We start from the raw sequence: 12,220 nt of genomic DNA on the forward strand, positions 1-12,220 counted from the left end.
GGTAGTGTCATGGTGTGGGGGGACATATCCTACACAACGAGATCTGCTTTGGTTGTGGTTCAGGGAAAATTGACAGCAAATCGCTACATGAATCAAATTCTTCAACATCACCTTCTTCCAATCACTGACTGCCAGAGGGAGCTGTTTCAACAGGACAACGCTCCACCGTATACAGCTCGTGTCACGGTAGACTACATTCATAATGCCAACATCAACGTCTTGTCCAGGCCGTTGATCTCCAGATCGAACACCTCTGGGATGAACTCGATCGACGTGTACGAACGTCAGAACACGCCGCAGACACTCCCTAAACTGGCCAATGCCAAGCAGAATGGCGCAGAATTCCACAGGGCAGAATTCACACGAGATACTGAGTTCAGCGCAACCATGTGGCCTTATGTGACATAACAATAAACAGTTTTGTGACTATCGAGCTCCAAACTTTCATATTTGTATCGATGATATTAAATTAAATATATCGACTTTATTTGGTAGAATTAATTTACTAAAAATCTACCTGTGCGTTTCTTTTTTTGAAGAGTGTATGTCATCTTAACGTGAGTTTTAGTAAAGTGATCAGTACCATCTACTGAGTCTCTTAGCTTTTATGTACATTAGTAACAGTGAAATGTCATGTATGTTGAATTGAGGAAAAAAACATTTTATCATATTGTTGACAATAGATGTCCGTATCTGAAAAAGTCACGTACGTTGTCAAACCGAGAAAATTAAATTAGGTAATTTGAGACACGAAACGGAGGGTAAAATGCCAGATTTGATTTAAGGGTTTGTTCGGATGTTCTTTGTCATACTCACTTAGTGTATCTCGAGGCGAATCTACTCTATTGAAAGAATATGCATGCAATACTCAAGTAGGTTCTTGCACTGGTTGTACAGTGACATTATTGAACAAAGATGACAGCGAGTGAAGATCTCCATGCATTCGTGAACCCAGCCCCAAAGGCAGTTAACACCGTTACACAAGCATGAGACGTGGCAATTCCTTAATTGGGGGGATCGGATATATACGTGTTGTAGTCGTATGTCATGGTGTCCTTCAGGTACAACCAGTAATAACAGATATTGCATATCTGTACTTTAAACTAAATCGGACATGGAATTTCAAGTGATGGCTGGATATTGCAAGTGTTTCCTTGGAAGCATTTTCTTAGCGAAAAATTAACATTTGTTTTGGACATTAAAATTAATGTAAGACCGTATTTGACAAAGTTAAAGCCATACTTGAAAATAAAGTTAAAAAAGTTTCAAGTTGGCTTAAGATGCTATAGTACTGCATGTGCTGCTGCAGACATCGCTCACCCTCTTTGCGTTTGCCGTGTACATCTTTCCTTTCCTTTTGTTGGATATATATCAATATCACTAATCATGTAAAACCAACCTCTTAGGCAATTTGCAACAAAAAGTAGGAGTTTGTTTGTTGTCTAACGCCGCTTGTAAACAATCGGGTCTTGACCAAGACAATCAAGTGATGGTGGACCAGACAATATAGTGACACAACAACGCGTTTACTGAGTTTGTTGGATAAAGTCTGTTTATTCTTTTTCAGTTCGTGCGTTCTACAAATGTAAACATCACGCACATCTTAATCCACTCCTATGGACATTCAACTGGTTCATCTTCACTGTTGATGCCCGTGAAGATCCGGGGTAGAACATGTGTTCAGCAACCCATTCTTGCCATAAAAGGCGACTATGCTTGTCGTAAAAAGCAACTAACCGGATCGGGTGGTCAGGCTCGCTGACTTGGTTCATGCATGTCATCGATCCTAATTGCGTGGATCGATGCTCATGATATCAATCACTGGATTGTCTGGTCCAGACTCGATTATTTACAGACTGCCGTCATATAGCTGGAATATTGCTGAGTGCGGCGTTAAACAACAAACAAACCGACCAACCAAATCTTCACTGTTGGCCCAATTTGTTATAGCAGAGGCTTCGACAGCATCATAAGGATTTCAAAATTATAAACAAAATTGGCAAAAGACAAAGGTTATTATTGTCAACAATAGAGAACTTCCGCCGTAATCCTAATCCCAAACAGAATAACTAAATGCACAATGCAGTAATTGTTGTTTTTTACGTTTCATAAAACCATATGATCTGTGATCCAATAAACTTTCTGGATGTTTGCCTGAACTTGAATATGTATTTTGTATAATTCTGATAATCTAATACTTACATGAGATGTGGACAATTTTTCAATGCAAGTAATTTGATTCATTCCACGATAATGTTCTGGACTGCAATACTCACCCTTATTTCTGTATGTTTAATAATTATTTCATTTTTACTTACTGTTTTGTGAATTCACTGTGTCCAGGATGTAATTTCAAAGTAGTATTGGTTAGTCTATCGACACTAGCGGATTTATTATTTTTCAATTTACTTATTGCTGTTAGAATTTCTGTTCTGAGAGCAGCTTAGATACTTTTGTCTCTGAGAACACCATTAATGGCGTCGTAACTGATAACGTAGCTGGGGTTGGTGGAGGTAAAACCATCAGGTATATCAATACTCAACTCTCTTGTCAAGCGTGTTAAAGATTTGTGTGGCAGTGGTATAATAGATAGTGTACCGAGAATATAAATGTCACTACAATGTTCGCTAATGGATAGAAGTCCGTACATGTTATGCAACAATTCCCAACAAATCAATCATGCTGTCACACGATCTAGTTGTATGGGTCTACTAGTTACAAGATCAAGCAGTTTACGCGAAACATTGTTCCTCACTTGGCTAAAGTAGAAACAATGTTTGGAAGACAATCGATTGTAACCTTTCTGCCATACATACCGCATGGTGGCAGTATGTATATCACAATCACACACTGTGTCCTTTGTTGTCTCTGGAAAGTGTGATAAAAAACAGAAAAAGAAACAGAACAGAACCTGACGGACAAAACGATATACAGTGGGTCTCCGGTAGAGTCCATTTGTCCAATGTTTTGGTGGAGGGTGACACCGATGGGGCTGTGGCATCATCACTATTTCATAGGGATCCAATAACACATGCGCTCATGAGATCTGAATCTGAATCATACAATGGACTTCGCTTACTGCAACGATATCTTATGATTATGGATGTGTTGTTTCGCATTAAGTAACAAATGGATACTTGATATAGTGTCATTAAACTGCTTTCTGAATTGAGTGATCAAGTACATATGTGTGTATGCGCGAGTATTAGAAATGAATCTTAACCTGTATTATTCTTGAAGCTATTAGCTAATATCACCCTTCTTATATTCATGTATAGCCTGTCCCAACACAATACACTGTCACTACGTTAAACACTTAAAGCGCGAGATATTTACAACAACCTTTATAATAATAGGCTATTAGTATTGCGTATTTCCACACTACTCAGTGGCATGCTCAAAGCGCTAATATTATCCCGGTCACTGGATCAATGTGCACTCAAGAATAATTCTCAGCTCCCTGGGGATTTTACAACCCAAGTTGTCTGTTAGGCGCTAGAAGGCTAACAACAACCATTTCACCCTACCGGGTACCGATTCACTGCTGGGTGAACAGGGGCACATTTCGAACAAAGTCAACTGCCCAAGGAGACGCCACATGTGTTACATGTGCGTCAGTTTGGGGCACGGCAGACGCCCAAGAAACTCTCAGGAGCCAGGCTGCTGAAACGCGAGACAACATCAAACCAATTAGCGTCCCGTGAAGATTCCAGGTTAGGATTGGTCTTCAAAAACCCATGCTTGTCATAAGAGGCGACTAAAGGGAACGGGTGGTCAGGCTCGCTGATTGGTTGATGCATGTTATCGTATCCCAATTGCGTAGCTCGATGCTCATAATACCAATCACTGGATTGACTGGTCCAGACCGCTGCCATACTACTGGATTATTGCTCAGTGCGGCGTTAAACAACAAACAAACAGACAAACAATCAATCAGAAAAAACAAAATGCATCCAAGTTACCGACGATGAATAAGGAATTATAAGATATATTTCACACTAAAATGTCTTAACAACGATAGATGCAAAAAACGAATTCACCACCTCGTCCGAGATAAGCCGTACATTGTACGAACCGCCTACACGATGACAATAATGAACTAATTGTTATGAAACTTGTCTTCATACACACGTGAGTGGTTCAAAGTTTGACTTATATTGAAGATGATTCACGATTTGCATGTAAGTAACCCACGTCAAACCAATGCGATAACGAAAAGCCGTCGTGTACAATGACAAAGCTGGAGGATTGGCACACATGATATTCATCCAATCCAAGCATGGGGTCTTATCTACCCCTATGATTTACATAGCTTAGTGCCCGTGACCAGTGTTAATTTTGTTAATTCATCACTTCAAAGCCAATCCTAATTAACATCAAAGTAACTTTGCTCGTCGCTGATAACGTCTGTGTCTTTGCAAGATACTCGGGTTTCGGTTTCATGGAGTAACACCATAATGAGGGGCCAATGTAAAGGAGTAAATGATCAACTATTACACTGTCTATGCCGCATCAGAAGGGGTGGGATCTTATCAACTGACTGTCAGATTTGCTCATATACAAACTACTTAATTGATGAACTGTCATGGCTACTTTTCAAAGGGTGAGATTAAGCCATTCCACACCCTAATAACACGTTTCCTCTCATTTACGCTGCATCTCTGAAATATAAGGTCGCTGTGGATCTCGGGGAAATACGAATTGAACACTTTGAAAAATACAACGTGAGACGGAACAGGAATGCGATGAAACCCTTGAGTAGGTACAAAAAACGTTTCCCAAACGTGCAGCTTGGGGGTTAAACAGACAAAAAACTCAAACCCAGAAAAAGGAATGGCATGGAATTCAATTAAATTGGTACATGTACATGTTTGAAATATTAACGAAGCGATGCCCTTGAGGGCTGCATGCCAGGAGAGGTTATATAGTTTACGAGACAGCCGTCCGAATAATGTATGTATAGAAGGCTGTATTCAGTCATATGTTACAGTGGACATCTTGATGTCGCAATTCGGAGAGCAGCTCAACTCCGTAGGGATGCTTATGCGACCTCATAACTTCAGTCGTCACTTACAGGAAAATTGATGATGTCTGTCAAAGTCTTCTATGTAAGACTCGAAGATAAAATAAATTGTGTTTTTATTTGGATGAGTGACACTTTAGAAACTGATATTGTTGAAATAAACTAAAATGAATGTTTTTAAGCCTTGCCTTTGTTAGACAACAATCCATACCGAAGTGGTTAAAGACATTTTAGAAACTGATATTGTTGAAATTAACTCGAATGTTATTTAGTCTAGTCTTTGTAAGACAACAATGCATACCAGAGAATATTTCACACGAACGATTAGACACCGACATAGCAAAGACAACAGTACGGTTTCATTGGCACAGTGGGTACCAGGCACAGGGGTTTTACCTAGATCTATCGGAAATAACTGCTGGATACAGAGCCGGAAGACCAATCAAACGTCGCTTGTTAACTCGGGCTCATACTGCTCGTTTGGTATAGTCTGATCAACCTGGAATACTGCTTTGTGGCGGGAGTCCGTTTTCTGGATGAAAGTCGGTTTTTTGTTACACATGGTTAACGGCCGTACACGTGTCTGGAGGCAGACAATACAACCATGTCTGTTCACAACATTCTACATACTCATCCATAATTGTGTGGGGCTGTGTTTCATTCAATTGCGCAGGGCATTCTAGATCAGTACGACCTCGGTATCAGCATGACATCCTGGAGACGGCAGTTATCCCCAATTTTGACCTTCATGGGTTGGCCACTAAACATGTCTTCATGGATGATAATGCTGGACCTCACAGATCACTTGCTGTTCTGGAATGCTTGCGTCAGAAAACCAACGAGACACTTCCTTGGTTAGCAAGAAATCTCGATCTTAATCCAATATCTATTGAACATTTTAGGCCATCAAGTTCCACAGAGAGACGCCCCTGTCCAAAATGTGCGTGAACCTGCTGCTGCTGTGCACACGGAAGGAGATAGAATACTTCAAAGTCAAGTGCAATGTCTGAATCATGGAATGAGGAGGCATCTGGGCAGTCGTTTATGTACATTTGCAAGGTGATTACACCAAGTATTGACGAGAACTGTGTTTCTTGCATCTACTGACATTGGTTCAGGATCCTGTTGATACAGACTGCTTTGAAGCAGTATTTAGTGTACAACAATGGTCATTTCCACTTTTGGTGTCCAACCCTGTTGCCCTTCATGATTGATGACTTGTAACCTGTAAACATCATCGGATACAGTTATCTCGAACGCATGTTGCACTTGGCAACAAGTAAATTGAGTCATTCATGAAAGAATGTGTGGTACCTAATTATTTTCAAGGTGTATAGTTGAAAGCATTAAAATGTTTTTGCTGAGACGTAAACCTCTACCCCCCCCCCCCCCCCCCCCCCCCTTGCCCTTCCCCACCTCCACACACACTTTGTTGCAAAACGAACACACATCACTTCTTTAATCTTTTTTTCTTTAAATTACTTGTAAGAAACAGCATCTCTATAGCATCATCTGCAGGTTAAAACATTTTTAAAAATCAGCAAAGAGGGTTTGGGTGAACCTGGCACAGTCAGCTGGTCAGGCTCATCATCAGCTCAGGGCCCTTGCCCCCTCTGCACGCAGCCCAGACAGCGAATTGGACTTCTCCCAGGCAGCGCTGCCGAGTTGAACCCTCCCAAGACATTCGAAAGCGAGGTCTGCATAGTGTTTTTCTTGAATCTTGTCAATCACATTAGTGTCAAAAGGTACAGAAAATTCAATAATATAAATGATTTCTCTGAGGCTGTATACGGGCCTATTCCAAAGAATTTCGTATTGATAATTTACCATGACGCCCTCTACATATTCCGGGTCGTATCATGGATGGACCTCTGAGTCAATTCACAAGCATAGCGACGACGGTAGTAAAATGATTGAGCTACACCATCATATCACTTAAGATACTGTGTCTCGGCCAAAGCTGGGCATCCACTCACAATGTGTTGGATAGTCTCATTAAATTCATGGCATAATCTTCATTTCATATTTACATTTTGATGCAAAATCACACATTGACGGTTTCAAATGGAAAGTGACTGGTCCTGAGCAGCGAACAGAAACCCTTCGGTTTCACTTTTCAGGCCAGCCGACCTCATCCAAGCGAAGGACTCTGCAGGGTCTCTGACCTTCTCAACACACTGCACATCAACTCGATGCAGTGGTCGTTCAGATAGCCTCTCCTTGAGTCTGGGCCGATTTGATATGGCACTTCATTTGGTCGACACTCATTACTGTACCGTCCAGCAGTACAGAACCATCAACCAAATCAACACTGACATTGAAATTATGTCCCACATCCTTGGCATGCTTCACAAGAGGATCATCAGACAAATAAATGTGTGCAAAAGTGCACAAAACAATTCTATAACGAAGAGCCTCCACATTAATCAAACCACGTCCTCCCATCATAATTGGTAAATATAAGCGATTGAGGGAAGACCGAGGATGGTGGGATCTATTGTCTGCCATTAGTCTTCATGTGAGGGTGTCAATACTCTGAATTTCTTGTTTCGTCCAATCAACAACACCAAAAGAATACGAAAAGACATGCACAGCATAAGTATTTGTGGCTTTGACTTTATTGCGAGCGTTCGGCTCTGAACTTCAGAACAGATTTTCTTTAGTCTACATTTGTACTCTGCCCGAAGTTTGTCCTTGATCTGGGCATTCTGGAGTTTGTCCCTTATCTGCATCCCTAAGTACGTATAGGCCTGACCTTCCACGAGATGACCAATAACCCCTCTTCCAAGTACACTGACTGATCCTCCCTCTTCTTCTTTGCCATGTTTCAAATGAAGAATGTTGCATTTGTCAAATCCAAAGGACATGCCGATATCATTAGAAAAGGACTCGACAAGCAGAATCTGTTTTTTGAGTGTAGATCCTCCATTGGCAATAAGTTCAAGGTCATCCATGTAAAGGAGGTGAGTTAGGGGTGTCGGGGATCTGAGTTAAGGAGGTCCAGGATGATAACCTTCCTCTTTGCTAAGCAAACAGATTAAAGGATTTAATGACAAACAGAAAAGCAAAGGACTGAAAGAATCGCCCAGAAATATTCCTCCACTAACAGAAGAGGAATATTTCAGGGCGATTCTTTCGTTCACCACCTGCCCCTGCGAGTACATCCTAAGTTGAGTTGATCAGCAATTCATTAAATACTTGAGTACAACAAGTGGTTGTTTGGGGAGTTCAATACATTCCAGTGACTTCAAAATCCATTCGTGTGGTACAGAATCATAAGCTTTTCTGTAGTCTATCCAACACATTGAGAGGTTACGGTGGTAAGTGTAAGCCTCTTCAAGGATAATTTTCTGAACCAGCAATTGATCCTTACAACCCTTTACATCCCTTTCTGGCTCCTTTCTGCTCCATGTAGATAATGTCATTCGAAGTGCAGTACGATGACACGAGATCTGTAAGACACCCTGTAAATAGTTTGTGCTGTGTGTTCAAACAGGTAATTGGGCGGAAGTTTTTAGGGTCAGTCAGATCAGCTTTCTTTAGGAGAAGTATTGTTCGCCCTTTGCAGAACCAAGGCGGAACATCCCCTGCATACACAAGAGAATTAAAACAGTGAAGTAATGGCGTTTGGACACAAGGGAACAGTTTCCAAGACCGGTTTGGGATACCATGAGGCCCTGGCGCCGTATTAGATTTGGATTTATTATTATTATTATGTTGTACATCTGTGCGTTGTCAGGCGACACACACATATTCTTTTTTACGCAAATTGTGTAAATGGCAGGTGCTTCTGGTAAAACAGGGTCTGCTTACCCTTCGTCTCGGACACTTGGTGTCATCAGCTAATTCATATATTGTTCACCACTGTTTTTTCTTTTACGTCCAATGCAGACCGTTTTGCAAGATGACCGAGACTGATTATTCTGTGGCGTTGACATTATACATGTATAACTACATTGAAGCACGGTTCGAAGTGTTAACCCAAGTAGGATAAGACCCAAAATACAATCCATAGGAACAATAACGTGTAAAACATCGGCGTAATTTTACCACAAGCAGTATTCGTAAATTTAGTTTCCGTTCACGTGTCGTCATAATCGTGACTGAAATCTATGCTGTTTGCGTGTATATTCAATTTTATTACCTCCGGTATACATTTCTAGTATATAATGATAACATTGCAACCTGTATTCTGGGTCAGGCTGATATTTCACATTAAATTAATGCTCTATTTTAATGAAAAGACGCGAAAACCCGTGATGATGTAAATATATTAAAGAATACAAAACTGACAGACACCCTAGTATTGTCGATATAACATCTCTCATTTTCTGGACCATGAAAAAAGTGTTATCCTTTTAATGGTATAAGATTGCGTGGGTAGCTGTCTGATATTCATCAGTAAAACTCTATTTCTAGCTGAGATACGAGAGCTGAAAGGATATGGCCTTCGGAGCATGCTGTCCTGACAGACACGTGAACAGCAGAGATATGTAAGCAGCAAAGAGTTCTTTCATCTAAATACCAAACAGAATTTGAAATAACGTGGGCGTCTGAACGAAACGATTCAACATCTCCGTCATTTGTTTGTAACTGACCTGCCGATTCCGACGTTAATGATGAGGATACCCAATTACAATACAGTTAGATCGAAATCACACGACACAAATTTGCACATGAAACCAGAGACTTGTGATTGGTTTGAGAAAGGATACCAGATCGCCTCGTAAATGGGCATATGGCCTTGGTGTAAGAACGTATATTAACGTACTATGTATCATGCGTCTTGTTGCCCTGTTTGATGCAGTGCTGATATATCTGTTCGGTACGATTCGTCATCGTATACTCGTGTTTCTGAACGATATACGTGCTTACGTGCAATACACGATATATGTGTTTAAAAGTTTAGTCTTTAGTGTACATATGGTACTGATGAAAGCACAGACTACACTGTCTTAGACTTTATGTCAACAATATACTGTACATAGGTACTGGTATTTGTGTTGGATACTGCACTACATGACATTCATTGACCGACACCTACTCAGTGAGTGAGTTTATGCTTTACGTCACAGCGGCAATATTTCAGCCAAATCGTGACGAACACCTACTCAGTAACGTCTAGTCACCTAAAAAAGTAAGGAGGGTAAATGTGATGTGAAAGAAATGAGAAAGAAAGAAGAAAATATATATGTGTTTTCTTATATATATATATATTTTGTTTTATTAAATATGACATGGTAAATCACAAGGATTACAATGCAACAAACTGTGAAAACCCAATCACCCAATCGCCTAAAGGTAATCCGAGTTCACTGTTCAGTGGCACTCGTTTACCGGTTCCCGCTCCCTGCTCTTTTGCCCTCATCTATAGCAGTGCCCTCATACTCACCATGCCCAACACTCTCTTCCCGCTCCATAATGGCTCTCACCGCTCAACTGCTCCCTATAACCTGCACCCGCCCATTAATCCCCTTCCGGCCCCCTTCCACAACCCACACTTCCAAGTTTCATCATGATCGCTCTCACTACCAAAGTGCTTCCGACACCCTTTACCCTCACTCCGCACCTCACCCCACCAAACACAACACACTTCCAAGCTTCATAACCGCTCTCACCAATCAAATGCTCCTGCTGGCCTGTTGGACTAGTGGATAGAGACGTTACTTGTTATCACCCTGCCTGGCGCTCAACGCTATTGGTATAAAACAAGGACTAGTAGGATCGTAGTGAATATGCAGTGTGTCTGAGGAGGGAAACCATGTTAAACAACGACATGGTATTTCAGTCGGTTAGCATTATAAACCGGCAGAAGTCCGGTCAAGCATAAGCACCCTTTACCCTCTCTCCGCACCCCCAATACACCACATTATTCCAAGCTCTCGCCACTCAAATGCTCCCGACTTGCTGACCTGCTGGAATGTTGATAGAGTGTCCATCATGAGCGCGGAATGTCTGCGGTTCGATATCCTGGACAGGAAAGATGGTACATTGTACTTGTTGTCACCCTGCCTGGCGCTTGACATTAATGGGTTTAAACAAGGACTGGTAGGATCGGAGTCAGTATACTGTTTCTGCGTAGGGTAGCCATGTTTTAAACAGCAAAATGGTTTTTCAGTCGGCTAGCATTATAAACCGGCAGACGTCCAGACAAACATAAGCATCTTCGCCTTGATTGAGCATCTTTGCCTTTTATGTACTTAAAATAAGGGATTATTGAAACCCATGTCATCCCCGTTTCACCTAATAATACATAGATATCCCTGATATCATCTGCCCTAAGACTGAGGTTTTGGTTTTGGTTTGTTATTTTACGCCGCACTCAGCAATATTCCAGTTATATGACGGCGGTCTGTAAATAATCGAGTCTGGACCACACAATCCAGTGATATACATCATGAACATCGATCCACGCAATTGGGATCGATGGCATGCAACCACCAAGTCAGCGAGCCAGACCACCCGATCCCGTTAGTCGCCTTTTACGACAAGCATCCTAAGACTTAGGACGACGACGAATGCAATTGTGTTCGGGGACAGCTATAACCTTGCTTGCTATGTTTATCGGTGAAAGTTGCCTTGAAAGGAAGATTTCTAACAACTGCCGAGAATATAATCAAGTAAGTCTCGCTCTCGCAGAAATATCTCATTTATCCACGCATTTTCACTCTATTGGTTTGTCAATTCGAATGGTTCCTCGGACGACAAATCCTTATTCTTACTTTGTAACATGGAAGAATTGTGATGTTGTAATTATGGATATCTTGTTCACGAGGTATTTGCATATTGACAAAGCAAATACTCAACTTTACAAAAGGAGCTCTCAATTAAAAGGACGTTTTCGGTTCAATCATGAGATAAAACCTAGGCCCCAGAATTAGTCATTTCAACGATATTTGCTTGTCAAAATGGGAATTGATGTAGTGAGCGCGGAAGAATTCCATAAACGTTACACAGGTTTTGTTCAAAGAATGCACATAGATTCCATGCAATTGCAACTTTCTAATGGTTTAGCCAATGTTGTGATTCAAAAGAAGGAAAATATTGTGCGAGGAGTAGACGAGAATCACATGCTTGAATATCGAGCTAGGCATACTTAAATTTACATTTACAAGTAATTTGGTAAGCTAGACGTTGAACAAGGAATAATATGCGTGTTTCTTAATTGCAACAATACTATCTGACATAGAAGTATTG

The sequence above is a fragment of the Haliotis rufescens genome, unplaced genomic scaffold (genome assembly GCF_023055435.1).
Source record: "Haliotis rufescens isolate VD_foot unplaced genomic scaffold, xgHalRufe1.0.p SCAF_4, whole genome shotgun sequence".
Classification (NCBI taxonomy): domain Eukaryota; kingdom Metazoa; phylum Mollusca; class Gastropoda; order Lepetellida; family Haliotidae; genus Haliotis; species Haliotis rufescens.